Here is a 12890-nt window from a genome sequence, read left to right as displayed (position 1 = left end):
CATGACTACAGGTAAAATTCAGATTAATGATTTATCTTACCTGCTGATGGAATCTCTTACTAAAATGGGATTCAAGGATTATTTTCATTTTTAAAGAAAACTAAAACGTGGTTATTTACAACAACATACATGACAATATCACAAATCTCACTGTATGTAATATGAAATCTTAAAATCTCATCTTACTAATTGAAAACCAAAATCACTTGAAGGAGAGATTTAAGGATTAATATTTAAATCAGTTTTAATCTTCTTTTTCATTTTTCATTATAGGGCAATGGAAATTTTTAATGAAAAATGTAGTTCTTAACCTTTAACAATTTTTCTTATTTCAATATATTTAATTCTAAGGAATCAAATGTTCTGTACACCAGAGCAGTAGACCAGAATACAGAAATTTATGACCAACTAGTTTTGAAACCATCCATTACAGAATTAAGCTTTTGAAACACATAAAGTTTAAGATAATTTTATTTATACTAATAGCTGTGCTATGATGCATTATGGTAGAATCTGCACTGGCTATGGAGTGGGGTTTAGTTTGAAGCTGCCTTGATTAGTCAGTTGGTGCATATATAAAATGTATGAGTTCAACTACATAATTAATAATGACACTTATTAATCTTTAATTCCTATTATATTAGAAAAGTAGCCTATATATAATGTGCAAATGTTTATTGCAAGGTATCCAATTCATCTGTGTCTGGTTAATGCTGACAGAAAATATTTAACAGAGGTATGTAGAAATCAGTGATATATATTCAAGCACTTCTTTAACTTGTTATGTCTAACTCAACCTAGAATCTGGCAATTTAAATATACCAACTGCTTGCACTTGATGACAAATGACAGCTATACAAATAAATAAGCCTATTTCCCAATGTTTTGGAGAATGTCCTACTAAGATTATCTGCCAGGTACCATGAGCCACACAAAGTAAGATGTTGCTTCCCCAATGAAGGGTTTTGTTTCAAATGGCCTCATAGTGCCATTGTTAACTTTAGAGATAAATGAGGGATCAGAGCAAGTAGAGCAACATGACATTGTGACTGAAAAATATTTCTGAATGAGTTGACAACTAGCACTTGTAAGTAGGTAGGTCTGAGTTGGGGAGAAGACCTTAACTTAATAGAGATTTTGAAAAAAATCAAATGTGTGACTTGCAAAAGTCTATGGAAATTTAAACCTTAATGCTTCATCTGGGCCTTACATGTGCTCTAACATGAATCAGTCTGAGGGAGACATGTAGGCCCTAAAGGGTGTGCTCTGAAGAACCAACTCCTTCTTGTGTGCTCTCCACTGAGAATAAGAGATATGGGAAAATGTCCTACAAGTCAGAACCAAGGAGATTTCCATTCTTTCCTAAGAACTGAACCAGAACCAGATCAGCTCACCAAAACACTCATTCCATTCTCAGAACAGGACTCTCCTTAATCACCATAGAATATGATTTCATCATTGATGTTAATCAGTTATTTCTGTTTGTGATCTTCCTCTTTCTGAATGTGATTTTTCATTGTGCTTATCTTATTCCTGCTCTGTGCTTATATTTATATAGGGATGTACAAAGACAAATTGCTCTTATTTTGTAGTTTTCTAGATTATGAGAATCATGTCCACACCTGAGGGAAAGGATTGTACATCATCCTAAACATTAAGGTAGACACATCTCTGAATATACACAGGTAGTTGTTTCCTGGTAAGGGAAGGGAATGGGTGTGCTCTGTTTTCCCATAAAAGCATGCCCTTGGATGTTTACATATTCACAGAATAGAATGGGCAGATACAGAAAGTTGTGCCCCGGTATTTTCTCCTGCTCTCTTTCACAGCATGAACAGCCTTTATTTTAAACTGGTCTCAAGGTTGTCGAGTTAAAACTGCTTTTGAAGTATCATGTGAAACTAAATGTAAACCAAAGTCAAGTTCTTATGATTGAAAAGTGAGGAAAAATGTGTTTATCACATCTAAATAAATGAAGATGGAATAGTACCCTTTGTCCTTCCATTCTGCCCAACGGTCAAGTGACAAAAGTACAAATTGGGAATCTGCCTCTGCACCTGCCCTCATGGACAAAAGTCTGCATTCCAGCTTGGAACTGGTAGCATACTTTTTGATAACACTTAATCTGATTTCACTTTAAAATTTTTATTGTGTATATACATGATTTTTTGATACACATATACTCAGTAAAATTGTTATTTCAGACAAATTGGCCTATCACCTTTCACAGTTTCTTTTTTATAAAAGCATCTAAATGCTACTCATTTAGCAAATACTTAGACTACAATATTTACTGTAGTTCTCATGCTGTGTATTAAATCTGTAGGCATACCAGTCCTACATAATTGCAAATTTGTGCTCTTTAACCTATTCTCCATTTTCTACCCCTACCTTCTTCTGGTCACCATTGTTCAACTCTCCATTTCTAGTTCGTTTTTTTTTTTTTTTTTTTTTTTTTTTTTTTTTTTTTTTAAGTTTCTGCTTGTTCATTTTCTATGTTTAGCTTATTTCACTTAGAATATCATTCTTTGGGTTCTGGTTCATCCATGTTGCTGAAAATTTCAGTATCTTTCCTTTTTAAGGTCATTTAATATTCCATTGAATTTGAATGTGTGTATTTGTGTGTGTGTGTGCATAAAAATTTTTAATCCCTGACTAATTGATAGATATGATAGATCTTTAGTGTTGTTTCCATACCCTGACTCTTGTAAATAACAACTTGGTTCATGTTTGATCTGTATTTGTGGAAAAATCTATATTTCATATAGAACACTATGTAAGGGTAGATGATCAGAAGGGATGAAAAATGTAAGAGAAAATGGCAATTGTTTAGTTAGGGAAATAAAATAACATGGCTCATTTGAATATGTTTGGAGTAAATTGTTATAAATCTATAAAAAATATAAGCAAATTTGGTATGTATGAATTAGGAACTCCAAGGCATGTTTGTTTTTGCAGGAGGACTAGAGCTAATAATTACATTATATTTGGGAAATTTCTTGATATTAGATTTTATTCTCAAAGCCAAAAAAAGAAATGAGACACTTATTTGAAGGGGAAAAAAATCTATGGTTGATTACAAAAGAAGGTATAATCTCAGAAAGTTTGTCTTTTGATTTGTTCTTAGAAACAACTTCCCAAGTGTTGTGGTTGCATTTACTGATGTATTTTCTACTCTTATATCAAGTGTCACTCAGTAATTTGGAGGAGTGAATTGTTAGTTTTTGTGCTGTCCCAAATTTTGCCCACCTAATCTTCCTTGGAATCGCTTTTGACTTTTCCAACTTTCCAGTTTTAATAAACCCACACACATGTACAAACACATACTCTTGGTAGAAAATTATTTTTGTCTTATGAACCATTGAATAGATTTCTTAGAACCAGGTCAGCATTAAAAACATCACACATATATACTTCTTTAAATGTCTGCTTCTATGAGATCCTAAAGGCAAAACATTGAATTCTTTGCTGATTCAGTGTCAACTAGGAAACTGTTAAGTACATAGCCATAGAAATTATGCATGTAGGCTTTATAGGTCAATTTATATTCCAAAAATGATCTTATTCGTTCTATAAATTTCTAGACTATTGCAGGAATTGCAACATTTGCTCCAAAAATATATCTCCCAAACTAATTCTGATATACATGTTGACTCATAGTAGTAATTTTGTTTGGGTAATTACAATTGCCATGCATATATTGTACACACCAGAAATATTTCCCAATGATATTAAATGAATGTCAAGTAAGTTACAGAAGTGTTTCTTTGTCCAACATTCTTTTTTCTACACTTAAATTAATAAATGCATTTCTTAATATTGTACCTTATGTATCATTTTTTTTTAACTGTTCAACTATTCACTTATTCTCTAAGTTGTTATAATTTGGCATCTATTTCTATTATTCTATTGAAACTGTTTTCCAGTAGGCACACTATCACTTGCTAGAGATGATCAACATTAAATATTTCACAGTATTTTTTGATCTACATCCTTTTTTTTCCTTCCCTCAGCACTGACCACTGCACACTTGATATATTTGATTACTTGTTTTTTATTCTACTTCTGTTTTTACTTGAGTATTGGTAGTTTTTGTTTTTCAAATATTTTTTCTAGTTCATCTCAGTTGTTAAATTAGTTGACAAAATCTGTCTGTAATATTTCCTCTTACTTTTATTATGTGTAGGATAAATAATGTTATCTTCTCTCATTTCTGGTGTTAATGATATTTATCTTCACTCTTTTCTCCTGCATAGAAGTTTAGTAGATGTTCCCTCAGCTAATGAGGGAAGAACAGGTAGATAAGCAACCTGCTTCTCCATTCTCAGTGCAACAGTTCTGGTGTTTCTCCGTTGCACTCAGAGTTTTCCTCACAAAATGGAAGCCAGTGGTATAATCCTCTTAGCACATGCTTTATTGACCTAATTTCCTTTTCTGTCTTTCTCTAATATCTAATTGGTTTGACTTTTAAGGGAATCAAACTAAGAGATTTTTTTCTAAAGGTATTAAGAGAATTCATGTATTAAATACTTTTAAGTAGAAATGGGAAAAATGTTATCAAAAAATCCAAAATTAGCAAAACAGTTATAAAATCCTTGCCATACTTTTTATGGAAGATTTCAGAAATGAGGGCTATGGCCACTAAGAATAAACATTTTGGTCTGTAAAAAAGTGGCATATTAGGCAGAAGTAGTAATGGGGTTATTTAGTCTCACAGGTGGGATTTTGTTAAGCACTAACATGTGGGAACACAGTGATTCTGGCTTAAAAGATACTTCATACTGCCAATGTGATTGTCTATAAGCTTTATAATTTTCTATGGGAGTTTGAGCTATACAGCATTTAATTATTATATAATTTATACTCTTCTACATATTGCTTCATTCATTTTACTTCTGAGGATACTTGGCTCAGAGAAGTTTTATAACTCATCCATATTTATTTGTAAACCATCATAAATGACATGTTACATTAGGAACACAGCTGGGAATGGAACTCATGAGTTCTAATTTCCAAGTCAAATTCTCCCGACATTATCATGGTGTTTTTTAATTTTTTTCTTCTAGTGGTCAGGGTAATTCAATATTTTATCCATTCAAACAACAGATTGCTGTTAATATACTCTGAGACTATGCAAACTTAAACTCTGGTTGCATGTGCACAGTGTAGTAGTAGAAGTTAAGAATCTATATTCAAATTTGAAAGAATAGCCCGCACAATTGGAACAGGTAAAGTTGGTTCATCAAGTCATTGCTTCTTCACTTTTCCCTTTCCTGCAGAGAAAGATAAATTCCAGAATTCAAAGCATATTATGATTAATTAAATGAGTGAGATAAGGGCAAAGTGAATAAAAGAGGCCACAAGGTGAGAAAAGTTTGTTCATGGAAAGCTTTACCAAATGTCATGATAATTGTTGAAGAGTCTATGTTGTATCTCTTAGGGAAACTGAAAAAAAAAATACTGATTTTGAATAACTAACTGGATCTCTTAATTTTCCTTTTTACCATAACATACAATACTTGTTCCTAGAGACAACAAATCTGTCTCTTCACAATATTTTATTATGATCTTAGGAAACAATATATATGCTGAGTATTTTACAGGTGCTTGTACTTTAAAAATAAACTATCAAAGTCAGACGCCGTGGTGCCACCTGTAATTTCACAGGTGACGCAGGAGGACCTTGAGTTCAAAGCCAGTCTCAGTAATTGCAAGGTGCTAAGCAGCTAAGTGAGAACCTCTCTCTAAATAAAATAAAAAATAGGACTGGGGATATGACTCAGTAGTCCAGTTCCCCTGAGTTTAATCCCTGGTACCACCCTACCCCCCACCCCCGAAAAAAAAAAAAAAAACTATCAAAATTTATTTAAAAATTTAAGAATTTATTTATTTATTTACTTTGTATGTAGCTTGTTGGAATTCATCTTCTGCTTCACTCTGGATGTTCTTTTTTATTTCTGGGGAATACAATATTGATTTTAAATTTAGCTTCAAAATATCTTCAATAACTTGTAGAAATTATTTATGTTTTGAAATGGGATGGGTGTAGTCCCCAAAGATAATCTCAAGAGGAAACAAAACATGTCTATAGAACAGAGTGAACTGTGCCAGCTCCTAGGTAGCCTGCTGTACTTGCAGTGAAACCCTTAGGTTTTCTTTCCTCAGAATGCAGCAGACCAATGGTACAGAATAGAAGACACAGAGACAAACCCACATAAATACAGTCACCTCATACTAGACTCATACGTACAATGGAGAAAAGATAGCTTCTTCAACAAATGGTGCTGGGAAAACTGGAAATCTATATGCAGTAAAATGAAATTGAACCTCTATCTCTCACCCTGCCCAAAACTCAACTCAAAATGAATCAAGGACTTAGGAATTAGACTAGAGACCCTGCACCAAATAGAAGACAAAGTAGGCTTAAATCTTCATCATGTTGGCCTAGGATCAGACTTCCTTAACAAGACTCCCAAAGCACAAGAAATCAAAGCAAGAATCAATAAATGGAATGAACTCAAACTAAAAAATTTTTTCTCAGCAAAGGATACAATCAATAACGTGAAAAGAGCCTACAGAGTGGGAGAAAATCTTTTCCACACACACTTCAGATAGAGCACTTATTTTCAAAGTTTATAAAGAACTTACAAAACTTTACACCCAAAATACAAAGAACCCAATCAATAAATGGGTCAAGGAACTGGAAAGACACTTTACAGGAGACATACAAATGATTAATAAATACATGAAAAAGTGTTCAACATCTCTAGTAATTAGAGAAATGCAAATTAAAACAACTCTAAGATTTCATCTTACTCCAATTAGAATGGCTTTTATCAAGAACACAGGCAACAATAGATGTTGGTGTGGATATCGGGAAAAAGGCACACTTTTACGTTGCTGGTGGAGCTGCAAATTGGTGCAGTCACTCTGGGAAGCCGTGTAGAGAATCCTCAGAAACCTTGGGATGGACCCACCTTTTGACCCAGTTTTCCCACTCCTTGATTTATACCCAAAGGGCTTAAAATTAACATATTACAGTAACACAGCCACATCAATGTCTACAGTAGCTCAATTCACAATAACTAGATTGTGGAACCAAACTAGATGCCCGTCAACAGATGAATGGATAAAGAAACTGTGGTATATATACACAATGGAATATTACTCAGCCACAAAGAAGAATAATATTATGACATTTGCAGATAAATAGATGGAATTGGAGCATATCATGCTAAATGAAATAAGTCAATCCCAAAAAACCAAAGGCCGAATATTTTCCCTGATAAGTGGATGAATGATATATAATGGAGGTAGGGGGGTGAGAGAAGAATGGAGGAACTTTAGATTATGTAGAGGGAAATGGTGGAGGGGGTGGGGGTATGAAAGATGGAATGAGACAGACATCATTACCATATGTACATATATGATTATACAAATGGTATGAATCTACATTGTGCATAGCCATAGAAACAAAAAGATGTACCTCATTTGTGTACAATGAATCAAAAAGCAGTCTGTAAAAATAAAAAATAATTAAATAAAAAAAAATAAATGCAACTTAAAAGAACAAATTCATCTCCATAAACTGTGACTTAAGAGCAGCCTACCCACTTCAGATATTGTCGTATTCTTTAAATAAACAAAAAAGGCAAGAATATGACCATATAAAAATTTGCTACTGTTGCAGACAGAAATAGCACATCATATGAATGAAGGAAATGATAACCAACTGATTTCTTCTATTTAGGATTACCTAAGGGAATCATGTGTGTCTGAATTGCCAAAAAAGAACATCCATATGACACTCACCTATGTTTGGAGACTTATTTCAAAACATGTAATATTAAAATATTCTAAATAAGAACATGTTTCAAATATACATACACATAATGTACATACATATATACGTACATTATTTTTAACCCATAAAAATTTGGTAATTCAATAAGTAATGGATTGCACACCAAATTCCTAGATTATAATTCCTCAATATGGTTTTCCTTTACAATGTTCAAGGTTTATTTGGGCAAACTATCAATTGTGGTAGAATAATAGGTATAATAGATAAAATAGATTTTGGCATAGGAAATGTGGGAGATGAGCCTGGGACATTGTGTTGCTACCAGAAAGTCAGAGAGCTCCCTAAAATGAGTTAGGCACCTGCCAAAAGGACATAAAGCCCAATGTGATGGGGACCTTATGGCCCAATGGTGGGACAATCTAATCATCAAAGAGAATAATGAATGCAACTGATTTTCAGATTACTCTTATTTAAAAATGAGTGTGGACATAATCCGTAAGAAATAGAAAGCCCAAAAAGATTACTTACCATTGAAAATAAGCAGAACTCCAAGTCCTTCCTCTGAAAATTGACAAGTAATAGGAAAAATTAATCATGTGTTTTTCTATTTCTCTGTGAACCGCATTTTAGTGTAGCCAAATAACCCTAGTTAACAGCAATGACAGTATGATTTGGGGAATCCAGTACAAAATAAAAATGCAGGAACCCTAATTACAAAGTCATTAAGGATTTCAAGATGGCAACTCCAGAAAATTAATGCCAACCTAGGGCCTTACAGAATTTGGGTCCCTGTGTATCTGTGCAGACTGCATGCCTATAAAACAGGCCCTGATAATTGATTTTAAAAAATCAAAATAAGAAAATTTCTGCTACTAAATATGAGAAAATGACAGATATAGATACATTGCCATTTTGCAATAAAATAATAGATTTAGACAAAAATAAGAAGTAATGAACAATAAAAAGTTGATGGGGATCTTACAATGGATGTCAGGACCTGTTTCAACCAATTAACCTTAGCATCTCAAAATAGGGGAGCCTAGTACTGTGTGCCTTCTGATGCAGTGAAATAGGATGTATGTAACATGAGCAGGAAGTATCATTGTCAAAAAAGAGAACAGAACCTGAATCTTAAGAGGTCCTTACCATCTACCTCCATTTATAGGAAAGTCGTGATGGAGAGGGAGAAAGGAAGAGGATAGAGGGCTGGGGGAGAAAGATGTTTGTACAATTAAAGAAATAGACCAATATGTAAAGGGAAATAACAACTGAGTTGATAATATCTTGTTTTAAATTTCTTACCTAAAATACTTAAGTGTCTTAAGAAGTGAGAAACAATTCTAGAAATGACCCATTTTGGGGGGCTGTGCCATGCTCACATCGGCAGTGAGGAGGTTAATTAACATAAGCACACTCAGGTGATTTATCACTGGCTGATTGCAACTGGCCTGGCCCCACCCTCCGCCTCCTGGAGGGAATATAGGCGGGCAGTAGGTGGGGGCGCGACAGTAAGAGCAGCAGCTAGCAGAAAGAAGCGGAGTAGAAGCCACTAGCAGAAAGGAAGAAGAAAAGGCAGCAAGCAGATAGAAGCAGCTCGCAGAGAGAAGCAGTAGGCAGTGGGGGAAGGCAGATCACAGAGCGGAGAATTGAGAACACACCTCTAGATCCCAGATAGGTAGATCACAGTACACAGGACGCATCACTAAGAAGCACCTCAGGTAGACGCACCCTTAGTTCACAGGATGCAGGACACACCTTTAAGAAGCAGCAGCAGAACTAAGAAGAAATAGATCTCTGATAAGCGTAGAAGCCTTTCTTTCTCTAAAACTTTCTCTCTAAGCAAAGTTTCTCTTCCTCTAAGCAATTCTCTTCCTCTAAGCAAAGTTTCTCTTCCTCTAAGCAAAGTCTCTCTTCCTCTAAGCAAAGTTTCTCTTCCTCTAAGCAAAGTCTCTCTTCCTCTAAGCAAAGTCTCTCTTCCTGATGAGCAAAGTTTCTCTTCCTCTAAGCAAAGCCTATCTTTCTCTCAAAGTCTCTCTTCCTCTATAAATTAGTGAATATAGGAAAAATAGTTTATTTCCAGGCCCCTCCGATAAATACCTGCGCAATTGTTGCTGCGGGCGGCGACAACCCATCAGTTTGGGCCTTAGATTTAAGAGATGAAATAATAGGAGTCTAATGGTAAAGAACGAAGTTACAAGAATTGGATTTAAAGGTATGTTTTCCTAGATGGCTAGGGAGGTACTTATTGACCTCTTATTTGCATATGGTTTATAATAGAGAAGTGAATTAAATAAGAACAAACAGGTTTCCTAAAGAAAATACTATTTATGCTCATTGATAATACAAAATTTTAAACTAACTTTTGCTGAAAATGCTTTAGAATTGGTTTTGGCATTTCCCCCTTAAGCTGTGTTTCAAAATTATTTCTCAATAAAGGAGTCACAAAATCAGAAACACTCTAACAGTTTGGATTGTGAGCAATAAATTCTTCATTTTCAATGGAAACATGGTTTTTTTTAGATGTTGAATATTGACAAAGGAGGAAAAGCAAAGTGTGTAGCTAAGGCCTGGTTCTCTTGGTACATAGAGCAATCATCAATAGATAATCAGAAGGTGCCTGACACTCTGCAACTGTGTGAGTGACACCAGGCAGATCCATTCTGTGGTAGGATTTGGGACATTTATTTTTTTCTCTCATTATTGCCCTAAACCTGCATTGACAACTTTGCTGTGAGTGACCTAGTAACTTCTCAAGAGATTTTGCCCATTAAAATCAGCAAGATTTGGTTTCTGTTTTTGAAATTTGCAGACCCTAAAATAGAAACACATATGCCACAAGTGAATTATAGGCTCCAGAGCATCAGAACAATATGGAATTGCATATTTAACATAATCCAACCAAAGAGTAACCTGTAAGGCTCTGGAATCCCATTAATGTGACAGTTCAATGGTGAGATTTCAAGTGTGGTTGACTGTAAAACTGCAAAACTTGGTAAGTCTTCCATAGAGCAGTATGGAAGACAGGATGAATTCAAATACTGAAAGTTATATTGCATTCTAATTGTTATATGGCAATTATAATTTAAATACTACACATTTGAATAGTTTTCAGAACATTTATGTAACATCACTTTAATGTAATTTTAAAACATTTCTGTAATCCCAAAAGGAAATCTTGTGGTTACCAATAGTAAATCTTCATTCCTCTTCTTATCCAGTCTTAAGCAGTCATTAATACTGACTATAGATTTGTGTATTATGGACATTTCATACAAATGGGTCTGAGAGACATAATAGTTTTGAGAATGCTCCATGTTGTAGTATGTATCATTACTTTAATCCTTTTTATTGTCCAATAATAGTACATTAGATGGGAACAGCACATTTTGTTTACTCATTCATTGATAAACTGCAATAAGATAGACAAGTTTGAAGCTTCCTAAATCCCTTCTCCATCCCAAACCATTTTTCTCTATAGAAGTAACGATTATCTTAGATTAATTATTTTCTTGCATTCATTATATATTTATCCCTAGCAGATATAATATACAATATATTATGTGTGCATATTATAATATATATTATGTATATTATATATTATGTATTTAGCAGATATAATATATATTCATATTTATATTAGTTTCACATGCTTTTTATGTAATTGGAATGGGAAGATGCATGATTTTATACTATACTTTTCACTAGCCATTATAAGAGTCATCAGATTTTTGTGATACATTGTGTCTGGCTATAAATATTCATGTTATGTAAGAACATGGTAATTGATTTATATTTAGTTTAAAAATCTTGTACTTGTTAGTACTTTTTAGCCATGTTTCTATAAACATTCATGTATATACTCTGGTACATATATGCACATATATATTTAAGTTTCTCATATCTAGGAATTAAATTTCTAGCTATTTTCCTGAAAAACATGTTTTAATTTGGTGCATCAGTGCATACTCTCTCCAACAGTGAAAGAAATTTCCAAAAGTTCTGTATCTTCACTGACACTTGGTATCATGAGAATATTTTATCATTTTGTTATTTATTAAAAATAGCTTATATACATATATGGAGTACAACTTCCCATTCTTCTGGTTATACATGATGTGGAAATTACATTAGTCATGTGTACATATATGAACATATATGAACATAGGGAATTAGTATCCAATTCATTCTACTAACTTTCCTACTCCCAATTGCCCTCCCTTCCCTTCATTCCCCTTTGTCTAATTCAAAGTACTTCTGTTTTCCCCTATCTACTCCCCGTAGTATGAGTTAGCATCTTCATATCAGAAAGAATATTCAGTCTTTGTTTTTTGGGATTGGTTTATTTCACGTAGCCTGATAATCTCCAGTTCCATCCATTTAACCAGCAAATGCCATAATTTCATTTCTCATTATGGTTGAGTAATATTTCATTTTGTATATGTACCACATTTTCTTTATCCATTCTACTTTCATGTATAAAAAAGAACAAATGAAAAATAAATAAAATCATAAAAATAATTTTTTAAAAAATTTTACATATGACTCAATGGATAGATCTTCAGTAAACATATTGATGAGTTTTGACAAACATAGATATCTGTGTAATCTATATATCTAATAAGATTAAAACACTCTGTAATCCCAGAAAGTTTTCTCATAGTCAATCAACCCCTAACTCATACTCTTTAGAGCTAACCACCATTGTCAGTTGCTATTGCATAGGTCAGTCTTGCCTATTTTGAATTTCACATAAATAGATAGAGTATGCATTATTTTGTGTCTACCTTACTTCATTCAGTATAATGCCTTAAGTCTTCATCTATTTTGTCACATGTATTTATTGTCCATTTTTTCATTTCCATGATAAATGAATTTATAAAATATTCATAAAATATTACCTGTTTTTGGAGGAAACCTTTAATTTTTGTCTACAAATGATAAAGATTCCATGAATATTGTTAAATTATGCTTTTGATACATAAATTTTCATTTACCCTGGGTAAGTTCTTAGGAGTTGTTTTGGGCACATGTATGTCTTGGGAATGGAGGGGGTCCTCAAGAAGTGACATTCACAAAAGGTCCACTG

Source organism: Sciurus carolinensis, chromosome 8 (genome assembly GCF_902686445.1).
Source record: "Sciurus carolinensis chromosome 8, mSciCar1.2, whole genome shotgun sequence".
In the NCBI taxonomy this organism is placed as follows: domain Eukaryota; kingdom Metazoa; phylum Chordata; class Mammalia; order Rodentia; family Sciuridae; genus Sciurus; species Sciurus carolinensis.
Note: the sequence above shows the minus strand (reverse complement) of the source record.